The sequence below is a fragment of the Cupressus sempervirens genome, chromosome 3 (assembly GCF_028749045.1).
Source record: "Cupressus sempervirens isolate cs-2001-9-10 chromosome 3, ASM2874904v1, whole genome shotgun sequence".
NCBI lineage: Eukaryota > Viridiplantae > Streptophyta > Pinopsida > Cupressales > Cupressaceae > Cupressus > Cupressus sempervirens.
In genome coordinates this window covers 251,044,358-251,069,423 of record NC_143120.1, presented here as the reverse complement: position 1 = coordinate 251,069,423, position 25,066 = coordinate 251,044,358, and the positions used below count along the sequence as shown (strand labels likewise).

Genomic DNA, 25,066 nt, shown 5'->3' with positions numbered 1-25,066 from the left:
CCTTGGCCTCCATGGTTATTGTTTCCCCCGTTGTTATTGTTTCCCTCGTTGTTATTGTTTCTATTGTTGGCATCACCTGGATTAATATTGACACCCATCCGTCTAGCCATGAGCTGCAACATCATGTCCATTCACCTATTCTGCTCCTGCTGCATACGCTGCCCCTGCTCTAATGTATCCAGTAACTATCTGAACAATAACTCCCCCTCATCTAGACCAACATTTTCGCCTCCGCCTAATCCTGTATTCCTGTCATCTCAATCACCCATATTATTGTCCTGATCAAAGAATATCTCCTTTGTGTCTGTATGGTTGGATTCAATGTCCACCTGCACGGATGTACTAGACTGTTTGCTTTGCAAGTCTGAAATCCTATTTTGTCTTGCTCTGGTATCGTGGAAATTATAAGACCCCCGTCGCATGCTCAAACATAAATGCTTAGCCTCTGTTTTTATTTATTTTTGATTAAACACTTTTTCCCTCTATCCGACTGTTCCAAATTCCCTATAAGACCTCCACAGGATGGCAGGACTTATAGCTCTAATACCACTGTAATGGGCACCCCTGAATGTCCCAAAAACTAAACCAAATTGCTGAAAGGAATTATGTGAAACAATTTGCATTCAACCTCTTATTTCTCCATTTAATGTTTTAAACTCCTTATAACTCCAGAAATCAAACATTTATTTGTTTGTTGTGTTTGTGCATGGAATTGGTATCATACAACATAAACAAGAAAGAAACTACAATAATATGCAAAGTGGAAATGAACTACAGCCAAATAAATGTTATTTTCGGAATTCATAAAACCAAATACATGGCAGATTTATCAACTCACTAATTACTTCAGCATTATTGACATAATACTCCAGCACATGCTTTTGAACTTGCTGCTACAGTACTTTGTCCTTCAATCAGTCCACTACCTTCGTAATATCATTCTCTCAAAGCGGCATAAGCGTCGGACAAGTAGTGAAGAAGATATGAGCAAAATACCAAATCTGCCTGTAGTCGGAAATGCAACTAAACTGCCTGATAATGAAGCCGATAACAAAGAATTCCAAAGGCCAAACCCCAAGGGAATGACGTCTAGAACGTTACAAGAGAGGATAAACGTCCTCAAATGCCAAGAATGGAGCTGCAACTCACACACCAATTTCTTCTCATATTCAACCTGCCTAATGAAGCCACAAATGCTTCCTTTTATTCTATTTCCAAGGGTCCGCTCAACTCATATGGGCAATGTGGGATAAAAGATGTGTAACATATAAAACATATATTAAAATACCCCTTATGTCTCCCTTGGGTACACATCACCATAAAATAAATATTAAAGTAACACTTTAATATTTTACAATTAAATTAGACGTTACTTTAATAAAACTTCAGGCATTAAAATGTATTAGCAATCGGACTCCGAATAATGCGAGTGATAGCTCATTGGAAAGCTCTCACCGAGGAGTATCGAATCCAATCACCAAAATTGACCTGCACTGTGTCCTACCGACTTACTAAAAATAGTAAGTATGCTTGAAACTGAGTAAATCAACTTCGTTTTGGCCCAAACTGGAAATGACTAGGCCAAAACACTCCAGGATCCCTTTAAACCCTTTGTTAGCCCTCGGGACCATGTAGAACAAGGCTAACACACACACACTTGGTCAACTACTAAAATGGGGACATTATAGAGAAACACCATAATTGGTATATATTAGTCTTGTAACATGTACAAAACAATAGTTGCTTCCTCATGGGAATCTACTTTTGGATTGTTGAAGATACAATATAATGGCATATTACCTAACATATAAGACCCAACTTTGGTGGTAAGACATTTTTGGATTTGTATATACACTGGCAAATGACGAATACAATTTTGATTTCTATTGCATTCATTTTTGGTGCATTCCCTAAGGGGGAATCGATAGGGATAGGGGAAGCTAATGTAAATATTGAAGTCATGAATTGCAAAGAAGGATATGTGGGTCTAGTTATAGATATGACTTTTCGTATTATAGGGAGTAATGTATGGTAACACAAAGTCCATACAGTGTTTTAGAGGACACCCTTTGTCCTTGATGTCAAGGGGGGAATATATGATGTTGTGAAGAGTCCACAAGTGTTGTCATAAATGACGAAGGGGGATATTGATGAAAATATGTATGTTGGGTTGCCATTAAAGTCAAACTTGTCATTGATGTCAACTATGGTCCAAAAGGTGTGTCAACAATATTTCTACCTGTTTCAAAGTGGTTCAGTGACAAAAATGCCTGCACGAAGGAGTTCTGGTTGTCACGATATCATAGCCAAATATCTACTTCAGATTGGCATTGCTTTAGAGTATAGCTCATCTAAATCCTTCTTCAAATTTTGCATGTCTACTCACACAAGGTCCACATGGAGAAAGTAAGCTCTAGAAGTTCATGAACCTTGATCTTACTTATCTCCATACTCTCAATGGAAGATGGCAGACAAATTGATAGCAAAGATGCAGTAATAAAGGGATGATTTGGAGAAACATTATGAATGGATATGGGCTATAAGCATGAATCTAGATTAGAATGTCACATAATATCATATAGACAACAAAAACACCATAAAATTGTAATCATAGCATCATGATCATACCATCGTATCATCATATGCTTCAAGTTCAACATCAAAATAATAAAATGTCAAATGATAAATCATAACATCAAGTTCAAGTAAAGGAAACAGAGCCTGTATAACCATATTTGTTTGTCATACCCTTTTTGCAAGGAACTCATAAATTATTCAAATTAAACAAGTATGAAATGTAAGAGACTAAGAAAGAAGGCAAAGGTATTACCTCACTAGGATGATAGTAATAATGAGACAAAGAACCATGAAGACTAAATCCAAGGAGACCGGATCCGAACATTCAGGTTAATTCAAATTCAAAAATTGGTTTGCCTTCATAGCACTGTCAAGTCAAGAACATGAGCATTATTTTGTGTCTAGAGTGTCATCAATGTTTTAAAATGTAGAATGAAATGGTTGTAAGTATGCATTTCTACCGCATGCACATGATTTTGAGATATAGACCTGTGCAATCCAATCTCCCGAGGAATAGACAACACCACTTATCGCCATCTTTGCCAAAACAGGATTTTTCATAAAACGATGTTAGAATAGTTACTAAAATGGTCATAAATTATGTTCTTTATATATAGTGAAAGAATAATTTGACTTAAGAAAAAACTACACAATATTAAAACATGACATTGTGCTTTAAAAACTAAAAAGGTGTACCTGTAAAGAAGAACTTCATTTGGACTTGCTAATTGGTTGTCACTATTAACTATAAGCTTATCTTTAATGTTTGAGCTTCACTTGGTTTTGAGAATAGTTTAATATTCTCTACTAAACAAGACCAACCATGTGAAGGTGGAAGCTCATCTGGCCACTCGCCCCCCCTTCCCCCCCCAACATCACTCTAAATTCCCTATTAACATTTAATAACATTCATTCATTCATCCATTTTTGAAATATAACATTCAATCACTATAATCACATGATAACATTCATTAACACATAAAATTAATTAACACACAACATTTATGAATAATTCATTAACACAAAATTCATTAACACACAACATTCATGAGTAAGTCATTCATGAATAATTCATTAACACAAAATTCATTAACACGCAACATTCATGAATAAGTCATTAACACACAACAATCATTTCTTTTTGGCTTTCTTGCTATTTTTTCTTTTCATGAAATTTCTAAGAGGAATATCAATGTCCTTGTCATCCTCCTCCTCTACTGGTTCTAATTGCAACGCATGTCTCCTCCTCATTTGTTTAGGAACATGAGGCCATTGCACCAAAAGGGGGTCCGCTGCAATAACAAGTACTTCATGAGTTAAATTCACACCATTTTATATTAGTGAATTATGAGTTTTTATTTAAGTAAAAGAACTATAAATCAAAAAATTAATTTAAAAGAACAAAACATAGATTTTCTTTACCTGAATGTGTGACATGATCTACCCGCTGATCAATCTAAACATCCTTTGACACTTGTTAAGCACGACATGATTCTATATCCTCTAAAATATACACAGAAAGGTTACATCAAGTTCAATTAAAGATGTCAAATTGTATTAATAATTACATAATTAGTTTTAAATAGCAAATGAGTACCTCCATGGACAGTATGATGCACATCAGGGGCTTCATGATGCGACGTATGATCTGTGTCACGATTAACAGGCTGCATTGCAATGTCATGCACATTATTATCAAATAGATTGTTGCTCAAGTATTTAGTTTCTAATATGTTTTTTAACATATTTACCTGTGCACATGATGTAGGAGACTGTTCAGTTGGGGCAATGGAAGCTTGCCGTAGGTGTTCATCCACAGTTACATAGCCTTGCTTGAAGGCAATTCTTTTGTGTTTTTTTGTGGCCTCCGGATTAAAATCAACACTCTACATTTTTTTTATTAATTAACAATTTTTTTGCATTTTATAAATAATTTCTCTGCAATTCATTTACTGCTTCTTACAACTCATGCTTTGATTTTAGAATATCCCTTAGAGCCAAGTTTGTGCTGCTCAATCTTTTCCACCTTGGCCTTTGTTGCCTTTGATGTGTCTTGCAACCTATGAAAAGTTTGAAATATGTTAGATGATATAGATATAAAAATTAGTACTAATTAGTGCATTATTACATTAATGTACTAGTAGTTAATACTATTGCATACCTTCTCGCATTTGTTGGTGTAATTTCTCTTTGACCATCCCCTTTCTCCTTTGCATCCAAAATGAACTCATTCCATTCCCTCACTGCAATAAAGGGAGGACACTTGTACTTCGGGTTTAGGACGATACTCTTTCTATATGAGTCCCTCACAACCTTAAGATGTTTGCAAGCTTTTTGTAACATTTTCTTATGATAAAAAATATTAATACCAAACTCATGCTCTAAATCTTTGATGAGCTGATCTTTTAATTTTTTATCTTGCAAGTTCCACCTTTTAAGAAAAAACACAAAATTGTTAGATATAGCCAGTAAAAGAAAAGACCCGAATGAAAGGAAAAATGTTGTACCAATTAATGATATGAAAAATGAATAAAATTAGTTCAATTATGATGTTCCACCTTGTACGTATGGTGGGCCCAAATGTTTGCAGTGTGAGGTCATAAAGCTTCTTATAAAATGTATTGTTTCCTGTAAAAAATGTCATGGGATAATCAATCCAAAGCTTCTTATGAATAGGAAAATGCATATTACAATATAAAAAATAATTATTTAAAGTACGTAGAATCTTAGGACATTTTAAAGGCATCAATTCATCATTGTTAATCAACAACGACATCTGCATAGCTCCCGTGCTAGAAACACGGGTAGCTCCAAGAAATGATGGTGAATTATCACCAAGACATGGACTATGATTTGTATTTGGCGTAGCAGACGGTGCATCTCCTACCACTAAAAAAAAATCAACTATGTGATGCACCCAAGATTAAAGTACAAATTATCAACTCATAATTAACACAAAACCAAATATAGAAAAACAAAGATTTACCAGCTGGACATCCCCTTATTGTTGAGATTGTAGTCGGCAATCTTGTATGGATGTCCGTCAGCCTCCTGCACTTGATGACCTAAACAATACATTATTAGCAAAGACATTATGAAATAATAAAAGTAAGAGTTAAGAAGTTTTTGAATGTTCAAAATAAAAAATTCCTTGTAACTTGTCAACTAAAAGATTATTTTACCAGTGGCAGTTGGAGCTCTGCTAGTACCAGCCTCACCGCGTTGTCCTTGACTAGGTTTTGGATCAGTTGCCAAAAAATCTTGTAACAAGAACACATATTACATATTTTGCTTCACAACATAAAAGATTATAAAATATAAATCTTTATTGAACTTTTGTTATAACTAAAGATTCATTATTCTAATTTTTAAATTTTTTTTTTCCCTTCAACATAATTGTTACATTAGGTGTTTCTACAATATCATCATTAGAAGGGGTAGCTATTGGCTCTATACTTATTGCAGATGCTTTTCCCTTATCTTGAACATCAAATTCTGAGAGGAATATCAGTAAAACTATCATAAAAACTCAAAAATTGTAAATAAAATAACATAATAATATAACATTTTTCAACTATCTAATTTGTACAATTTCAATAAGGTTTACCCTTTCTGAAGAATGGGTAGGAGTATCATCCTCATTGCCTCTATCATGTGTGGGATCCATATCGTCCTATTACAAAGATTAAACATAAAAACTTCAGCTAATTGAAAGCAATAGACAACAAAATAAAATTTATTAACAAAATGGTATATAGTACTTACAACCCTCATGATAGTAATTTTCTTTGTATCTATGCGATTTAAATGGTAATCTATTAGTAGTTCTTCCCTTGCACTTATTGATTTTATTACACAAACAAAAACTTTATTCCCCTCACGTGCCTCAAATATGCAACTGGGTTGCTTACTAGTTGAGGAAGGTCATGTACTATTTATAAAATTTACAATATTACCTATTTCTTTTGGTCTCCCATCAATGTACATAGCAAATCTTTTACTTTGATCATTTTCTTTCCATTGTATATAATTAGCTGATAGTGCATATCTATGCATACTTTTTACATATTGAACAATCCACATCCAATCATTGTAATTGTAACATGGACCGACATACTTAAACAATTCAAAAATTTAGTTGTAACATACCTTTATCCCATCCATGGAAAATAGGCCCAAACCATGTAATGAGGATGGAGCAATGCAATATATCCTCTCATTAACACAAAAATCGAGGTTAATTGGAGGAAGCTCATTGGGTACCCATTCTTTCTCAATGTGTGTGTACCAAAAGGGCACCTTGATGTCGCCTTTGATTTCATCATCATAAGAATGTGACCTCCCATTAGCAAGAAAAAATTGCATGTGTTTATCAATTTTTTTCTAATCTTTTGACCTCTAGTTGATCTCCCTAGTGTAGCCGTACTACATGTAGAGCTTTCATCTACCATTTCCTCATTTCTCTCATTCGATGTAGATAGATCTAACAAGTACCTATTTGGTGGGTCTTGCAATCCATCAAATGGAAATTTGATAATATTTAAATAATATATATAGAATAATCAAGTCATGACTCATACATGTAGTTCTTCTTTGTCTATATGTGAGAGATATAAAATGTAGTAAGTTGAAAGTGATTATACAATTATATTTCTATACGGACCTTCTTTGTCTATATATACATTATATGATTATATAATATGTCTATTTATAACATACGTTCTCAATGATAAACAATAATAATATAAGAAAATTATGTCTATTTATTGACTTATACCTGTTGATCCATGTCACTGTGCACAATCCACGCCAAAGGGGTCAAAATTTTTGCATATGTTAATCATTTATCTTAAATTAGCTAAAAATTACATGATACACGTATACTACAAATAACTTAGAAGACAACATGAACAATATGCAACATCGTAAACATGAACAAATTTACCTTATATATAGGATGCAAGATCGTCAAAGAAGGGGTGATGATGTCTGTAGTCAATTGCTTGTTTGCAAAAAGGGTGATAATCAGACACAATATAAACATTGGTAATTAGAAATAACATATGTTGTAATCATTAGAATTGAACACAATAAATATGTAATCAAATTTCTTGCATATGTTAATCATTCATCTTACATTAGCTAAAAATTACATGATATGCGTATGCTACAAATAACTTAGAAGACAACATGAACAATATGCAACATCGTAAACATGAACAAATTTACCTTATATATGGAATGCAAGATCGTCAACAGAAGGGGTGATGATTTCTGTAGTCAATTGCCTGTTTGCAAAAAGGGTAATAATTAGACACAATATAAACATTCATGGTAATTATAAATAATATATGTTGTAATCATTAGAATTGAACACAATAAATATGTAATCATTACAATTGAAAGCAATAAATCATGTCAATCATTTCAATTATGTCATTGACTATCTTCTTCATCATTATCTTCCTCCTCCTCCTCATCATCGACATCATCACCATCATCACCATCATTATCGCCATCATCATCGCCATCGTCATCGCCATCATCACCATGATCATTTCCATCTTCACCATCACCATCATCATCATCATCACTATCATCATCATCACCATCATCTTGTTCTTCATCATCTGCTTCTTCATCATCTTCAATATCGTCTTCTTTCATAACATTATACTTTATTGACCTTCCTCTTGGATCATGTCTAACAACAAATGACCAACCTTGTTTATGTGGAACCTCTGAGTAAAAAACTTTCTCACATTGACTTGGAAGAACATAGGGCTTATCTCCAATTGGCTCAAACGACCTTGTATTAATCATTGTAAATCCATTATCATGTTGAATAACCATTCTATCTGGATCATTTTGATTTAGTCGTAACCTGTACCATTTGACGACAAATAGAACTACTTTGAAGGAGTTAAAATCGCACTCAATTATATCATCCAAGATTGCATAGTGTTGATTTTGAGATTTTTGAGGATGTATGTCGTTTCTAGATGATATATTGGTGACCTCGAAAACCGTAGTTATCCTAGAATCACAAGTTTTCTTTGTGTCATCCAACCTTTTTATGCAAAATTTGTGGCCATGATAGTACATAGCTTTGTGGTGCTTGACTTGCAATTTTTGAAGCGTGTGTAAATTATTTGCATCGTGAGTTGATACGAAACATACATCGAGTTATGATCATTAATAAATTTTTACGTACCTCTCCACCTCTTAAACCCTTTACTAGATCAACTACCATCGACGTAACATTGAAATCTCCATTATGATGAGCTTTTGTAACCAATGAAGCAACACCTTCCCATGTTAATGAGCAACCATTTTGTTGACATCGTTCAATCCATACTGTCATCCAATCAAGATTGTTCGCAATATACAAATGTATTGCATCCCACTCTCGACCACCTGTATAAAAAAATACACCAATTATAAATAAATTATATTGAAGATTTATAAGAATTAATTAACTACAATAACATCTTATATTTACCTCTCACTTTTCTCGATCTACCTTTGCCCATCAAGTACTCCCCTTCGAATTTGTTAATTGAGTTGAGATCCCAAATACGATCTACATGGATCTTTGCTGCAAACTTAGGAAGATATTCACTAATGTACACTATGGTCTAGTATACCATATATCCCTTCACCATAGAACCCTCAGGATGTGCTCTCTGTCGAACCAAGCCTTTCAAAAATTTCAAGTGCCTCTCAACCATCCACATTAACTTGGTTGGTACAGGTCGACACAATTCAATCTCCTTAACTTGATGTATGAGGTAGTGTTCTTGTGCATTGAAAAAACTTGGAGGTAGACACTTTTGCATTTCACACATAAGAAGAGGAATTTTTTTTTTCCAATATTTTATATCTTCTTTATTAATTTCTTTAGATGACAACCACCTCATGTATTTTCCAAGATCATTTATAACCTATTTGACATTGTTGGCGAAGCGGTGTGGGAGAGATAGAGGTAGAACGTACTGCAATATTTGTAAAATGATCTTGTCAATATTTTATAAAAGAATGCAATTAAAACTACATGCAGTATACAAATATATAGTGAATTCAAAATAACATGAATTACCTTAATAAATGTATGCCAATCATGTGTTTCCAACCTTGGCCCAAATTCACTTTTCTTTGGTATGAGATTGTTTATGTTTGCAGCAAATCCTATGGGAAATCATATATATTTTTTATGACTTCTTTTATAGCATTTCTCTGCTGCTCTGACAATAACCAATGAAGGGCACTTGTATCAATTTGGTCTCCATTGTTATTTGATCGAATACCATTTTTCATTGCATGGTTGGATTCTTCAATCTCACTACAAGTTTTGACAATTTGGTCTTTGTCACACCTTCCATCCAAGATTTTCCATAATGTCTCTGTTACATTCTTTCCAATATGCATAGGATCAAATAAATGCACAATCGGGAGTTGCTCGTAGTACCACAACCTAGTAAATTGCGTAGGATAAATTTTTAGTGCTTTTGGAAATTGGTCATTGATGCCTTGACAACCTTCACAAGCATCGATTACATCATCAGTAAACAAAACAAAATATCAAAATATAAATTTGAAAAAAAAATGATCAGATGGAATGACATTACCTCGATGATTTATTTTATTGTATGCCAACTTCCATAGGTGAGATGTCATTCTCTATGGCTTTGACGTAGTCTCTTCTTTCCCTTTGAAAAAATATTTTTCAGTAATTCGGTACTTATGATTTCTATGCAAAAAGTGTCTATTCTCATCAAACACCTGCTTTCTTAAACTTTTTGAATGATGAGATTTCATTTTTGGACCACAAACTAGACATGTAAATTTTCCCTTTGTCTGAAGACCTACAAGATCGTGTATAATTGGATTAAATGTGTTAACTTTGTGTTGTTACTATAATATACCAAAAAAGAGGTGTTAAGAAGAGAACATATCACAAAAATGTGTTAGCCCAGGGGAACCATGTATTGTCCATACAAACCTTGCATGAAATTGAAATTGTCTTTGTCCTATTGGTCTACATATGTCATATATAGTAACCCCATTCCATAACACCATCAACTTTTCGAGAAGGGGTTTAATATATACATTGATATCTTTAACTTGGTACTTACCTAGTTGAATGAACAAAAACATTACATAATTATTATGACCATTTTGATGGATTAGTAATAATAAATTAATTTAGATGACTATTAAATCAAAAAATGCCTGGAACAATCAGTGTCAACATTATGTGCTCTCTCTTTATGGACAACTGAGGAGGTATGTTATTGTTGATAATAAAAACAGGCCACATCGAGTAAGTAGATCTCATCTCTCCAAAAGGATTGACACTGTCTACAGCTAATGAAAGCTTGACATTACGAGGTTCTTCTTTAAAGTGTGGCAATTTTTTCTCTATTTCCTTAAATGCCTAACCATATGTAGTCATTTTCATAATATCATCCTGACTTATGTTGCGTGCATGGTAATCCATAAATAGTGCCAAGCTATTGCACCTGAATAATCATTGTAGACATGGAATAATGGAAATATACTGAAGAACCTTGCGAGACACCTTTTTTGTTAATCGATCTGATTGATATCTACTAATATGACAAATGGGGCATTGTGATGCAAATTCATGCTATTTATGACATATAATATGATCGTTCGAACATGCATGTATTGTTTGATACTCCATTCCAATATCTTTCCTGATGGTAGATAATTCTCAGTACGAGCGAGGTAGAATGTTTGATGGTGGTAACAAACACTCACCTATCAACCTACGACTGAAAATATAATTTGTTAATTTAAAGAATATTAATTGCTACACGAACCTAATGTTAATTGTAAGGGAACTGCGATACCTTAACATATGTGTCATTGCTACATTAGATAAACCATTCATAACCTTCAAGTTCACCAACAACAATACAACGACAAGAAGAATTGTTTCAGAGCCTTCATATAGGGATTTGTGTGCCTTCTCAAGTATAGGTACATCAAGCTCTGTGTCAACATCATCATCATCATCATCATCTTGATCATCATGATATTCATCATCGTGGTCTTCTTCCATGGTATCATTACCTTCTACTTCAATATTCACACCTCCATGTTCCCTCATTTGGAAATCCGCATTCTCCAAATAGTCATGGTCCATAACATGAAACTCATGGACATTGACCTATATGAAAATGATGACCTTATATTGCCCATGACCATATGTCATCATCAAATCATGTCTTATGTAATTTATAAATTATTAAAATACATACCAATGGATGATATTCGTTTCCTCCTTCAATGTGACCATGTTGCCTACAATGTTCCTCAACTGTTTTGATTAGATATCTTCGAGTCTTTAAGCCCTTACAAATTTTTCAAGGACAATAACATTTTCCATCACCTTTTTTTTTAAAGTTAGACCACAATCTAACAATCGTCTCCCTTTTTTTTGTGCGTTGATATCATCAGACATGGTCATTCTTGAATGGAATGACTCATTGGTGGAAGAATGATGATTTGTTTGCAACCTGCACATGAAGTAGTAAGAAGAAGATACATATAGAAATGAATATTAAAGCGAGATAGATAGAAAGAGGTATAGATAGAGAAATAGATTGATAAAGAGATAAAGAAATATAAAAAATGAAAAAAACAAATACTTAGTTGACCTTTCATAACTCTACCTCTACATATTGCACTTGCTACATACAAGCACTTCCTGAGAAAATGGATAGTAGAAGCCAAGAAGGGAATAGGAGAGTCCATTTGGCTCAAGAGGAGGATGCATAAAGTGACCAAGGGGCAAGAGGAACTGTTGATCCAAAGAGAGGAGAGTCTCTAATGTTCAATAGAACCCTGTTGAAGACTGTCACAGAGCAAGAACCTCCCCAAAGAAAGACATTATTCAGAATTCTCTGCAAGGTAAGAGGTAAGGTCTGCAAATTTATTGTAGGTTCTAGTTCAACTGATAATATAGCCTCAGTAGAAATGGTAGAGAAGCTTGGATTGAAGAAGTTGCCTCATCCTAACCCTTATAAGGTTTCATGGCTAAATAAGGAGCAACAGGTCATAGTAAATGAACAAGTTCATGTTCAATTTCAAATAGAGGAGTACAAAGACAAGATCTAGTGTGATGATGGTTGGAGAGAAGGAGTTTTTGAAGACCCTCAAGGTGAAAAACACCCTGTGCTTTGCCATAGTAGTAAAGTCAAAACTTGGAGAAAAAGGAAAGGAAGGCAGATCCAATGAAAGGATTGTGGGACCCAAGGAAGTAAGGTAGCTATTGGACAAGTACAAAGAAGTAATTTCAAATTGTACCAAGGGAAAATACACCAAACTCATGATGAGGAAGATGGGACTCTTCCAAATTTTGCAGAAATATGGCACAAATGCATATAAACTTGAACTCCTTGCTGACATTAGTTTATCTAACATTTTTAATGTTTTTGATTTGTATCCCTATAAGGGAACTATTGACTGTGATATAGGTCAAATGGATGGAGTGGAGGTGATTGTGATAAGGCATTTCAATTAACCATTTGTTCATTATTGAACAATTCCATAAGATTGTGATTCCACTGAAACATGATTCTGTTCTACAGATAATTATCCACAACAAAATGACTAACCTCCTCCTCAGAAGAATCCTCACTACTAGAATCTTTTGTTGGTAGCTTCTTTGTGATGGCAAGATTTTTTCATACAGGATGCTTCACCTTTATCTATAGAGCATTAACACAAAGAAGAGTACCATAAAGTCAAAACATATGTTATATTATCAATATGATCCCAAAAAGCAACAAAATAATTGGCATTCTTTAGATCTAGTATTTTTTTCAGCATAAATGTTCTAGTTCGCTCAAAGACAAAGACAAAGACCCTAGGAGAGTGGGTTCCACTTGGGAAGGTAGAGAGCCACATGTGGTAGGGCTTGGTAACACCTATGTACTAATGCATAATCTATGTTGTGCTGTCAACCATCTCAATAAAGAAAAATAGAGAAAATTTGTACTTTAAATTAGATGGAGAAAGATGTAGCACATGACTTCTGAAACCAAGGCTTGAGATCTATAGTATAAAAAGTTGGATTTTCAAGTGTAAAGAATTGAGTTTAAATGCATGCATTTTTTTTCAGTCTATAATGTATGTCAAATTCCATGCTATGCAATCAAGGGTTAAAATTGAGAACAACTCAAAATGCATAAATAAACATTCTTGCATTATCACACACAAAATGAAAAAACAAGTTTGATTCTAGAGAAACCCTCGAATAGGAAGAAAACTCTTGTAGAGTGATTACTATTCTTAATGCCACTAGATTATGGTCTAACAAGAGTAGAGGTGAAGTCTCTTATACCACAGAGGCATGGCATTATTGCCTAAGAAGTTGCTGGTGCAAAGGTGGAGTCTCTTATAACATGAAGGCTTGGCGTGAATGCTTAAGAAGCTGCTAGTGCAACTGATGTTATCTTGGTAGCCATAAAAGATGTTTCTACTTCTTGGGAAGCTCATGATTATGACAAAGATTATCACCATGAAGACCAATCTAGGGCTAGAAAAGTTGAACAGGTATTTTTCACAATCAATGATGTCTATTGTTAAACTTTTGAACATTGTAAAATTTTATTCATCATAAATGTTTTAGATCATACATCATGATCTAAAATTTAAGTTCTTCGATATTGATAACAATCATGATCTAAAATTTAAGTGTGATGAGAAATCGACTAAAAAAGATCGATGAGAAGTTGTCAAGGTTGGCATGTTATTGCAATAGTTTCTTAGGTTTGTCACAATGGGTCAAATTTTGTGTTTGACTAAAACATGAGTAGGAGGGGTCTCAAAATAGTTACATATGTTATTGAAACCAAACTTGACCCTTTAGGAGTGATCATGACTTTCCAAGTCATCAAAGTCAAAAAATTACAAAAATTGTCAATGACAACTTTGATAGTAATATTAGAAAGTCACCAAGAAATGGTTGGGGATCGATGAAGAAAGTTGGTACTTGGACAATAGAGTTATATAATCTCATTTGAAATCATTTTGAGGGGTTGGAATTTCCAGTGTATGAAATATTGACTAATAAAGAAAATTGTTACATTAAAAAACTATCACAATGATCTTGCAACACAGAACTCTATATTCGAATGGATTGAAATGAGTGGTTTGATTACATGGTTTGATGGATCATTCCAAGTAATTTATTAGTGTATTAATTAAGTTCCCATTTTATGTTTTGGTAGTTGTAAATAATTTTCTTCTTCTTGGCTAGCTCATTGGCCTAGGTAGAGTAGTTGGTGCAGGAGCTCCACGCACAACCAAACCAATGGTGCAACTTATGAAGACCACAAAGACAGCTAGAGGAAATTAGGGAATTAATTGGCAAGTTATAAGAATTAGACTAATATGATGATTCAAATATTTGTAATTTCCTTAATAGGACTAAATGAAATTCTAATGGACTGTCATTGTCCAAGCACAAATAACATTGGAGTGTTTAGCGTCTACAAATGCTAGTGATCATAAAAGATCGAAATTTGGTTAATGGTCTTTTTGTTTAAAGGGATTCCATAAAATATATGTTGACATTAGTTTGAGTTTGTTCTATTTTAAAACCAAACCATTCAACTAACCCATGACAGTTGTATTGGTTTTGAGTTAGTTTTAGGCATTTCTATATTTTTGTTTTGAGTCTTTGTTATAAGAGAGATAGTTGGGTGTACAGATAGAGGATAAAGACAACAATAAGAAAACTCTATTCTTTGCAATTGATTTCCATTACTTTGGATCTCCAATTGATTGGTTTGTATTTGAAAGACTTTGACAAGGTTTTATGCATGAACTACTATGTTTTATTGATACGTTTCATAACATTGTAGGCTTGCTATTGTACCAGTCTTGACTTAAAATAATTACTCTTGTTTTCAATTTGCTATTACAGTAACACCTTATGTAGAATGAGGATCATCCCATGAATGTAGAGGCCTAACCTTCATGGGATGAAATTGTTAACATGTATTATAATCTGCTAACAGTGCATATGGAGTTTTCTAGGGTGCAAAAGTGATCATAGGTTGAAGATATATTGGAATTGAAAGTTGTATACAATAGTAAATATTCGTCCTGAATGTGGAGTGAATCCTATGTTGGAAAAACATATAACATATTGAATTTGTGCGTAGAGGTAAGAGTTTGAGGGAACTCTAGTCTAATTAAGTTTGAGTCAAGATTCAGGAACTGTGGTGTTGCAGGGCCCGAGAGGTCAATCATTTATTAAATTTGATCATTTGTAGTCATCTCACAACTCTAGTGTGATTTTGGAGAGATAAGGATACCAGTTGTGATGTCCCTTATTAAATTGATGAATTGTCATGCTTAGATGTGGGGTACAATTATGTATAATCCTATTGGTCTATGGTAACCATGTACAATCCTTTGCTATGTTATAAAATTCTTTAAAAAGGGTATTAGGAAGTGTCTTTAGATTGTCAAACATTTTGAGGAAAACCAAAGTTGTCCCCATTCCAAGCATGAAGCATGATTGACATGTAGGGTATTTTGCATTTGAGCGAAATTTATAGAAGTATGGTATTGTCTTAAAGTCTTAAAGATCCTTGTGCCAGTCAATTGGGTGTTTAACAAACTAAGTCAACATCTAGGAATATTGTGATAGACTTAAACAAGTTAATTCCTTGAAGAATTTGAAGTTGTTGATAGGCACAAGTATCTAAGTCTCTTAAGTTTGCAACTTTTATTGTGTATTTAATACCAACCACCCTTCCTCTACATTAGTAGTTATCATAAAAATTGCTCTAATTTGATTTCTAATTATAGGAACACAAAAACCTTTAGGAATCTATTAGGGAACTATAAATAACTTGGGGTCAATATGAAATGGTCTTCTATTTTTGACATCAATCCCTAGGTGGATCCATGCATACCCGACAAGGTGACTTGATGGTTATAGGGTTTGGATAGAGGAGTAGTTTGATTGGTTTGTGCCAATCAAGGATTGGAGTATGTATAGAAATATCTAAAGGTATAGTTTCTAAGAACTAAGAAGGATTTGAATCTTTTTGTGTTCCTTTTGAATCTTTGTAAGGCTTGTCAACAAGTAAAGTCTTAAAACCCTTGTAAGTAGGCTATTTTATAGGAATGAGTTGTACAAATGGGTTGAAGAACTAAAACCTTGAAAATATTCAAGCTCTCTAAAACCATAACTTAATTGGTATCTTCTTGAGTTTTTTTTGAAATATTTTCAAAATGGAAATTTTGGAGGCCTAATTAGTGGTGCAAGGGCACCAAGATCATCTTATGAAGATGCCAAAACATACCATGAAGACTAGAGGAGTGAGTAGGACAAGGAGATATCCAAGAAATACAAATGGACTAGAATTAAAAGCTATAATGGTTTTCATAACCAAACAATGTACTCATAAGAGTTTATTTTGTAATGTCCTAAAAGGACTGAAAGTCATACTTGTAATGTCCTTAAAGGACCAAGAATTTGTTTGTATTGGACTAATGTTCTCCAAACCTAAGTTATGTTTACAAGAAGTTTAGAATGGGTAGGGGATAGGTATGGGTATTAGAATAAGGGTTGAAGATAAATTAAAAACCATTTTTGTTATTTAAAATTCAAATATTTAAAAACAAATGGCTATAAAGGTATTTGGAGGGAATTAGTGTTTGGGGTGTCTTTAGGCTTAAAATTAGCCTTCGACCGGTAAGAGTTGGTTGTGACAGTTTGGGGAAGGCTATTAAAGCATAAATGCATCTATTGTATGACAGAGATCTGGCTGTACGGACTGATAAAAACAATGAGCAATAAAATCCTCATTTTGCTATGTCATTGATTTTTTGAACTCCTCATTGTTTGGATTGACATATCTATGAATTAGGAAGGCTTATTTATTCCATTTTAATCATTTTTGAATGAACTTCACTTCATTTTGAGAAGTCTGTACACCTAGTGCAAGTAAATAAGTGTTGATTCTGTTAGTTATCTTGTAACCAATCCTAAGACCTATTACTTTATGGCCATCCCATGAATTCTAAGGGCCCAAACTTCATGGGATGTGCATTTCTAACATGTATAATTCTCTTCTAACCTTTTAATTATAGAGGAGAATGCAACATTGGTTGACTATTATGAAACAATGCAAGTTTCCTAGAAGGAATTTGTGGGTATAGAGCAACAATAGAGTTTTGGTCTAAAGGAGGAACCTATTTTATGGTTTGAACCATCTTAGTATGATCATCTAAAGGAGAAACAACTTTCATTTGTTCTTGGAATTGATCAGATACAGTGGATTTGAGAAACCCTTGGATTGAGGGTTTAGAAGTCATAAATTGGAGTTTTGGGGGTTTTTGGTGGATTGAGTCTTAACCCTTTGAGATTTAGTCATATTTATCCATTATATGAATCTACTAAGAGTTTGGAGTGATAAGGATGGGAGAAGAGTGATGATGCTTTGTTAATTGATGGGATTTTATGCTACTTAAGGGTCACATTGTGTAGACAGTAAGACCTGGTCCAAAGAAGTCTATAGTAAGGTTTGGGTATGTTAAGGTACTTGGAAAAGGGTATTTGAAAATGTTTTTACTTTACCAAGTGTTTTTAGAAAAGGTAAATTTATTTGAGTTTTAAACCTACTACAGACCTACTAGATTGTCAATTGCCCTAATCAAAGGTGAAAAGAACAATGTAAATAGTTAAATTATTTTTCAAACTTCATTGCTTAACAAACTACCCACCCATCCTTACAAAATAGAAAACTTTTGCTATTTTTTGACTCACCTATTCACCTATTCATTGGTTGTGACACGAAGCCAGGCGAGTTCGTGTATGCTCGAATGACGACCGACAGTTCAAGTTTAGGGCTACAGTATTGGCCGAAATAGGAAACTTTGTACAAATAATTCAAAGAAATTTATTTTATTTTTCTCCAAGTACGTCGGTCATAAGTTGATAAGAAAATCGAAAATACAGATAAAGAATATCAACATTGGAGTACTTCGCAGAATGTATCTTCATTCAAAACAAAATCCTTTCTTTTTTATTTTGAATGCTTACTTGATTTGCTTGATTTTTGTGGCAGGATTACCAAAAATGGCGCCTAAAGGAATTCTAGGGTTACATTGCTCACAAGGTTTCCAAATGCTCAAAGGATGTAGAATGCTGGAAATCCTCAAATTATACACGAATGATGCTCGAAATGCTCATCTCAAGTGAAATGCTGAACTGATATGGTGCTCAAGTGAAATGCTCAATTGATTTGCTTAATCTTTATGTTGTCGTGTTGGTTGCAATTGAGACCAACACAAAATATAAAGCATTGGTTGCAATTGAGACCAACACAAGCATGTATTAAAAAAAAAGAAAAACAAAGGTTTCCTTTATAATGCAACCAACCAAGCAATTTATATTTGATGGTTGAAATTTAAGGTAGAAATTTGGGGTTAAATGTACTAGTGAAATTATTGCAAATATAACATTCTATCACATTGTTTCCATATCTAGGTCCAAATTGATTAGTCTCCAATCTGTAATTTCTAGCAATATGTCCAAAATTGTTGCACTTATAACACATAACTCCATTTCTTGTGACATTTGTTTTCCCCCAATGGTATACTATCTGCAGGTTATGTACTTCATATAATCCATTATTATTATTATATCTAGGTTTTCTACATTCATTAGCTTTATGTCCATGAGAAAAACAATTATAGTAATATCCAAAAAAGGGTTTAGAATAATTACTCGTGTAGTCCTTCATGTGTCCAAGATGATTATATGCAAAACATCTTCCATTAATTTATATTTTTACTTTTTCATGTTGTTCAAGTGATTTAAGTACTTCTTTGTTCATATCTTCTTGTTGTTCAAGTTGTTGGTTCACTAGATTTTGTTCTTGAGTAACTTCAACTTTTTTAGATGATTCTTCTTCAATATATCCAATCATTGTCTTGTAATAAATAGCTCTTTGTGCCATAATTTGCTTATCAATCTTTTTTGTGTTGCAATACAACTTTTCTAGATGTTTCTTTGTTTGTGTAAGATCTCCTTTAAGAATAGTATTATACTACTCAAATTTATTATACTATAACTTTTTAGTCTCAAGTTTAGATGTCACCTTGGTAAGTTTGGATTTCAAATCTACATTCTTAGATCTCGAATTTGATTTTTTTTTCTTATCATCTTCCATTATACTCATCTTAAGATTGGTGATCTCAAGTTCATGATTTATAATCTCATTCTCTTTCTTAAGATTAGAAGATGCATCACTATCCTTGATCTAATCATGTCACTTTTTCTTCTTGGATTTAGATGATTCAATCTTCTCTTTCAACTTCTAAATGAGATCTATGCATCTTTAAGTTTGATCTTCATTTTGTTTCTTTCCTCTGTAACTACATCAAGTTCCTCAAGAGCCTTGTCAAGGTTTTTCTATAACTAATCCATATCCATAGATATCTTACTCAAGCTGTTAGGCCTCCTTTGAGTAACTATACTATGATACCACTTGTTAGAAATAGGGAATATTGAGAGGGGTAGGTAAATTAGTCTTCGAAAAACTTTTTCCCAACTATGGATATCTTTAACAATCTATAAGAATGCATATATGATCAAAATAAAAAGTAAACATAACCATAACAGAATGCAATTCATGACACCATTATTTGTTAATTAGGGAAACCATGGAAAAGGGAAAACTCTAGTGGGATGGTACCCACATAATGATCCACTAATCAAAAGTATCTTGTGAAAGGTATTAACCTTGTTAGGACTCTATTACATCTGTATAGTGTATCTATCCTTGTTAGAAGCCTCAACCTTGTTAGGAGTTGTTATTATAAAACAAAACTAGAAAAATGAGCCCATTACCCAAACCTGTATATACAATAGTACAATTTGTATACAAAAGGTGTAGTTACAAAAACCTTTCTAACAATACTGATATCTTCAATATCTGATTTGTTCTTTGCAACTCTCTTTACAAAATTGATCATACATTGGTACAATACCATACTATCATCAAGTTTGCATCAACACCAATTATACAAAGCACACATTCAAACATTATATTACAATGCCACACTTATTACAAACAAAAAGTGTCTTCCTTTATACCAAACTGCTTAACAAATCAACCTTCAATACCTTGCACATTTTTGAAAATATAACTTTTTACTAAGTGAGGGTTAACATCTAGGATGTATTCCCAACCTTGTTAAGTCATTATTTTGGCAAAACAAAACAATCCCTTAACCAAAAATACCTTTACTCTATTATGTGCTATGTTCATCCTGTTATCACTTGTACCTCGAAAATTGCCCGTAACTATATGCATACAGATTATTTTTGTACATTTTTAGGTGACATATTTACTTTGTATGTAGATCCTGAAAATGTGGAAGGTGTAAATTATTATGTACTTAGCTGCACACAAGCAAAATTCAAGTCAACTGAACCAACTACAAATGATGATAACTAGTCATATCGAACTTGTTCGGTTGTTATAGAAGGTATAGATTATCCCTTTATATGATCTATACAAGTAATTAGAAAGTGAGAGATTAATTGTAAATATTTAATTCTTTTCTATATTATTAAGAATAGTAAATGAAGTAAATCTAATTTTGTAGGCACCTATTAATAACAAACGAAAAAATGACCACAATGGTGTTAATTTTGTTGAATACATGCCTAGACAAAAAGTTTTTCATTACAACCACTTGGTTTTAGCCACAAAGATTCAATTTGATAAAGTGCCAAAAAAAGGACGTAGAAAATCAAAGTGGAGGTTAGATATTGAGGATAATGAAAAGTAGCTGGAGATTATGAAACATAGAGAGGATTCAAACCATATGTATCAGGAGCTTTATGTTAAGTAGTTATATTTTATTACTTTGATATTTTGCTTATATATCTATAGTACTTTGACATCACATGTACAAGTTACCTAGACGTCTACATGATTTTAAACATTATGCATGTTGATCTCATTACATATGTGTATACATCATGTGTACATTTATAGATGGGTTTATGATTCATATGAATATTTTAAATTTATATATACATGTATTTGTAAATATGTTGTGTTTATATATGCAAATGTAAAACTTTACTTAATTGTAAATTTGGCACATGCAAATTTATCTAAAATACTTGCTATACAAATTTCAAACACACATGTAAATTTATCTAGAACATATTTTCACAAAATTCTACAACATGTAAATTTGTTAGACATTAAAAATTATCTAAAAAATATTGTAAAGATATTTAAGAAAAATTTATGCATATTTATGTAAAAGATATTTTATAAATTTTGAAAACATGTATGCACATATATGTAAAATATATTCTATATAATTTTGTAATAGATATTCACTATAATTTTGTAAAACATATGCAACTCTAATGTAAATATCTAAGAACATGCACATATCAAATGATTATCAAATATGTCAACTATAAATGTAAATGGCCAGATAACTCATGCAGATATCAAATATGTCAACTATAAATGTAAATGGTCAGATAACTCAATGTCAACTATAAATTTAAATGCTTAGATAACTCATGCAAATATGCAATCTATCAACTATAAATGTAAATGGTCAGATAACTCATGCAAATATAAAATATGTCAAATATGAGCACTATAAATGTAAAATATCCCATAAAAGGTGTGTCTATATGAAATATAAAAAACAAGTATTGTAAATCTAAAGGATCTCATGGTAAATGAATATCAAACATCTAAAACATATGAGCCAAAGTCATGTATATGACATGTATAAATATCAAACACGATCCTATCAAACAGTCTAAGTTGAAGAATCTAAGAGATGTCTAGTGGAGATGGGATGTCAACCTCGTGATACATTGTTGGAAATATACGATAGACTAGGTTACTGAGAGGGGAGGGGTGAATCAATAACCAATAAAACTTAATCTTAATTTACCAATTAATCCTTCACATGTACTATGATCTAATTGCATATATGAAAAACTAAAAGCATTAAAACATTTATAACACTTTGAAACATAATATGGTAACCCATAAACCTTCCAAATTGAAAGTAAAACTAGGGTGGGGATGATACCCACAAGCTTTAGTACTGCAGTATAAAGTTGGATTGTTAAGGCTTACAATGATCACTTTTAATGATTTTCCCTGTTAGGAGCAATAAGGACTGCTAGGTCCACCTTGCAAAAGGATTTCAAACATACAATGAAGTATGTACTCGGTAAAGAGATTTACAAAAGATTGTTAAGTCTACCTTGTGAAACGATTTAACTATTCCATCTGCTAGGATGAACCAGTCGCTGATCTCTGATTTGCAACTTTGATTTGCTGAATGAGATTCCTTTGAAGTGTAATGATCACCTTGTTGTGATGGATACATCTTTGCTGCTCCTTATACTGCTTGTAACCTTCTTGCTTCACACTTTCTGCTCTTAGTATGTCTTCCTTTTATTCTTCTTCATGTTTCTTGGATGTGATACAATACATTTCATATATAGCAATCCAATTTACAATTCATCAAATTCAGCTACAGTACAAGTTTCACCAAAATACACAAAGTTGACCCAATTGTAGGTACTTGGATCCTGAAGACAAACTCAGTGAGGTTTTGAGACTCAACAACCATTGTCAATGCTCAACATTGTTAGGCATTTGGTAGACGTAGAAGCTCGACTCATACTAATCACTTCTAAGTAGTCTGAACTCGGTCTGCATTGGTGACTCAGTGAACACTGTGAAACATGGCATATAAACTAAATCTCTTGGTTGACACTACATAGCTCGGTCAACACTATCACTGCGAGCTCGGTATAAACTGAATCGCTTGGTTGACACTGTATAGCTCGGTCAACACTAGATTTACATTGTTGAATTTGTGAACTTGGTAAGCACTAGAAAACTTGGTTTGTATTGAGAGACTTGGTAAACATTACGAAACTTGATTTGCACTGATAATCACCAACTTGGTAGATATTGCTTGGTGTGAACTAAATATTGTTCCTAGAACTCGGTAGCAAATTTAGAACTTGTATAGCCTGAATTACTTTGGTTAACACTATAGACTACAAGATAAGCTTAGTAGCTACTAACCATTTGATTAAGTGTGTGTGTGTGTGTGTGTGTGTGTGTGTGTGTGTGTGTGTGTGTGTGTGTGACTAATTAAAAAACTTGACTGTAATGTCAACATACATATCTTTAGCTAAAGATGATGCACCATCATGACCACCTATAGATGCTATGAGTGTGTCATGTATCTATGCACTCGATTAGTAGACATCTCATGTACCTAGGTCACAATAATGGTGATCCTCTTGTACACATATCTACGTGTATTGTTTGCCACTCAATTTCCAACTGTAGCTAGCTCCAAACATTTTGGCATCACCAAAAGGTTTGGACCAATCAATGACCATTTATTAACGGGCACATGAGCATTAGGGTGTTTGAGAGAGATGAGGTTAGGGTTGAAAGAGATGAGGTTATGTAAGTTAGAGAGAGAAGGTTATGTGAGAGAGAGTGTAGAGAGATGGGGTTAGGACTTAGAGAGAGAGGAACTACGGGTTAGAGAGAGAGATGGGGTTAAGATTTAGAGATAAAGAGGGTTATGGATTACAAAGATGAGGTTAGGGATTAGAGAAATGAGTTAGGATTTAGAGAGAGAGAGAGAGGAGGTTAGGGTTGAGAGAGATGAGGTTAGATAAGTTAGAGAGAGATAGAGAGACAAGGTTAGGAGTTAGAGAGAGATAAAGAGGCAAGGTTAGGAGTTAGAGAGAGGGGGGATTTCAAGGTTTAAATTAGAGTTTCATTAGGTGAATAATGTTAGGATTTAAGGTTCAATATAGGAGTTAGAGTCTAATTTGATTCAATGTGAGAGTTTTAGTTAGAGTTTGATTAGATTCAATGTTGTTGTTTAATTACATTCAATGTTAAGTTCCAGTTAGCTACAATTTATTAGGTTCAATGTTAGGGTTTTAGTTATAATTAATTAGGTTCAATGAATGAGGTAGAGTATGATTTAGTTCAATGTGAGGGTTTCAGTTACCAGTTTCATTTGGTTCAATGTTAGAGTTTTATTTATGCTAGATAAAGTTTTCTAGTATTTTCTTTTTTTTTTGGTTTTTATAATATTTCAAGTAGTATTTTCTAAACTTTTTCCTAACATTTTCTAATGTTTTCTATAACAAACAAAGTAAAATTTTCTAAATTTTCTAATATTCTCTACTTAAAAAAAAATATTTTCTAATGTACTCTCTAAATAATGAAATAATATTTTACAATTTATCTAATTATCTAATATTGTTTAAAGTTTACAAAAATTAAAGATTTTTTTCTAACTTGTCTAATATTACACAGACTTAAAACAAAATATTACATATACTTTTTAAAAAATTAATAGATTATTTAAAAACAAAGATGTATAAAAATTA

At 33.0% G+C, this 25,066-nt stretch overlaps 1 pseudogene; it reads right to left on the bottom strand.

Annotated features, from left to right (window-relative positions):
- Positions 1 to 25,066, bottom strand: part of LOC149565809 (protein TOPLESS-RELATED PROTEIN 2-like) — a 53,905-nt pseudogene that overhangs the window by 26,079 nt on the left and 2,760 nt on the right.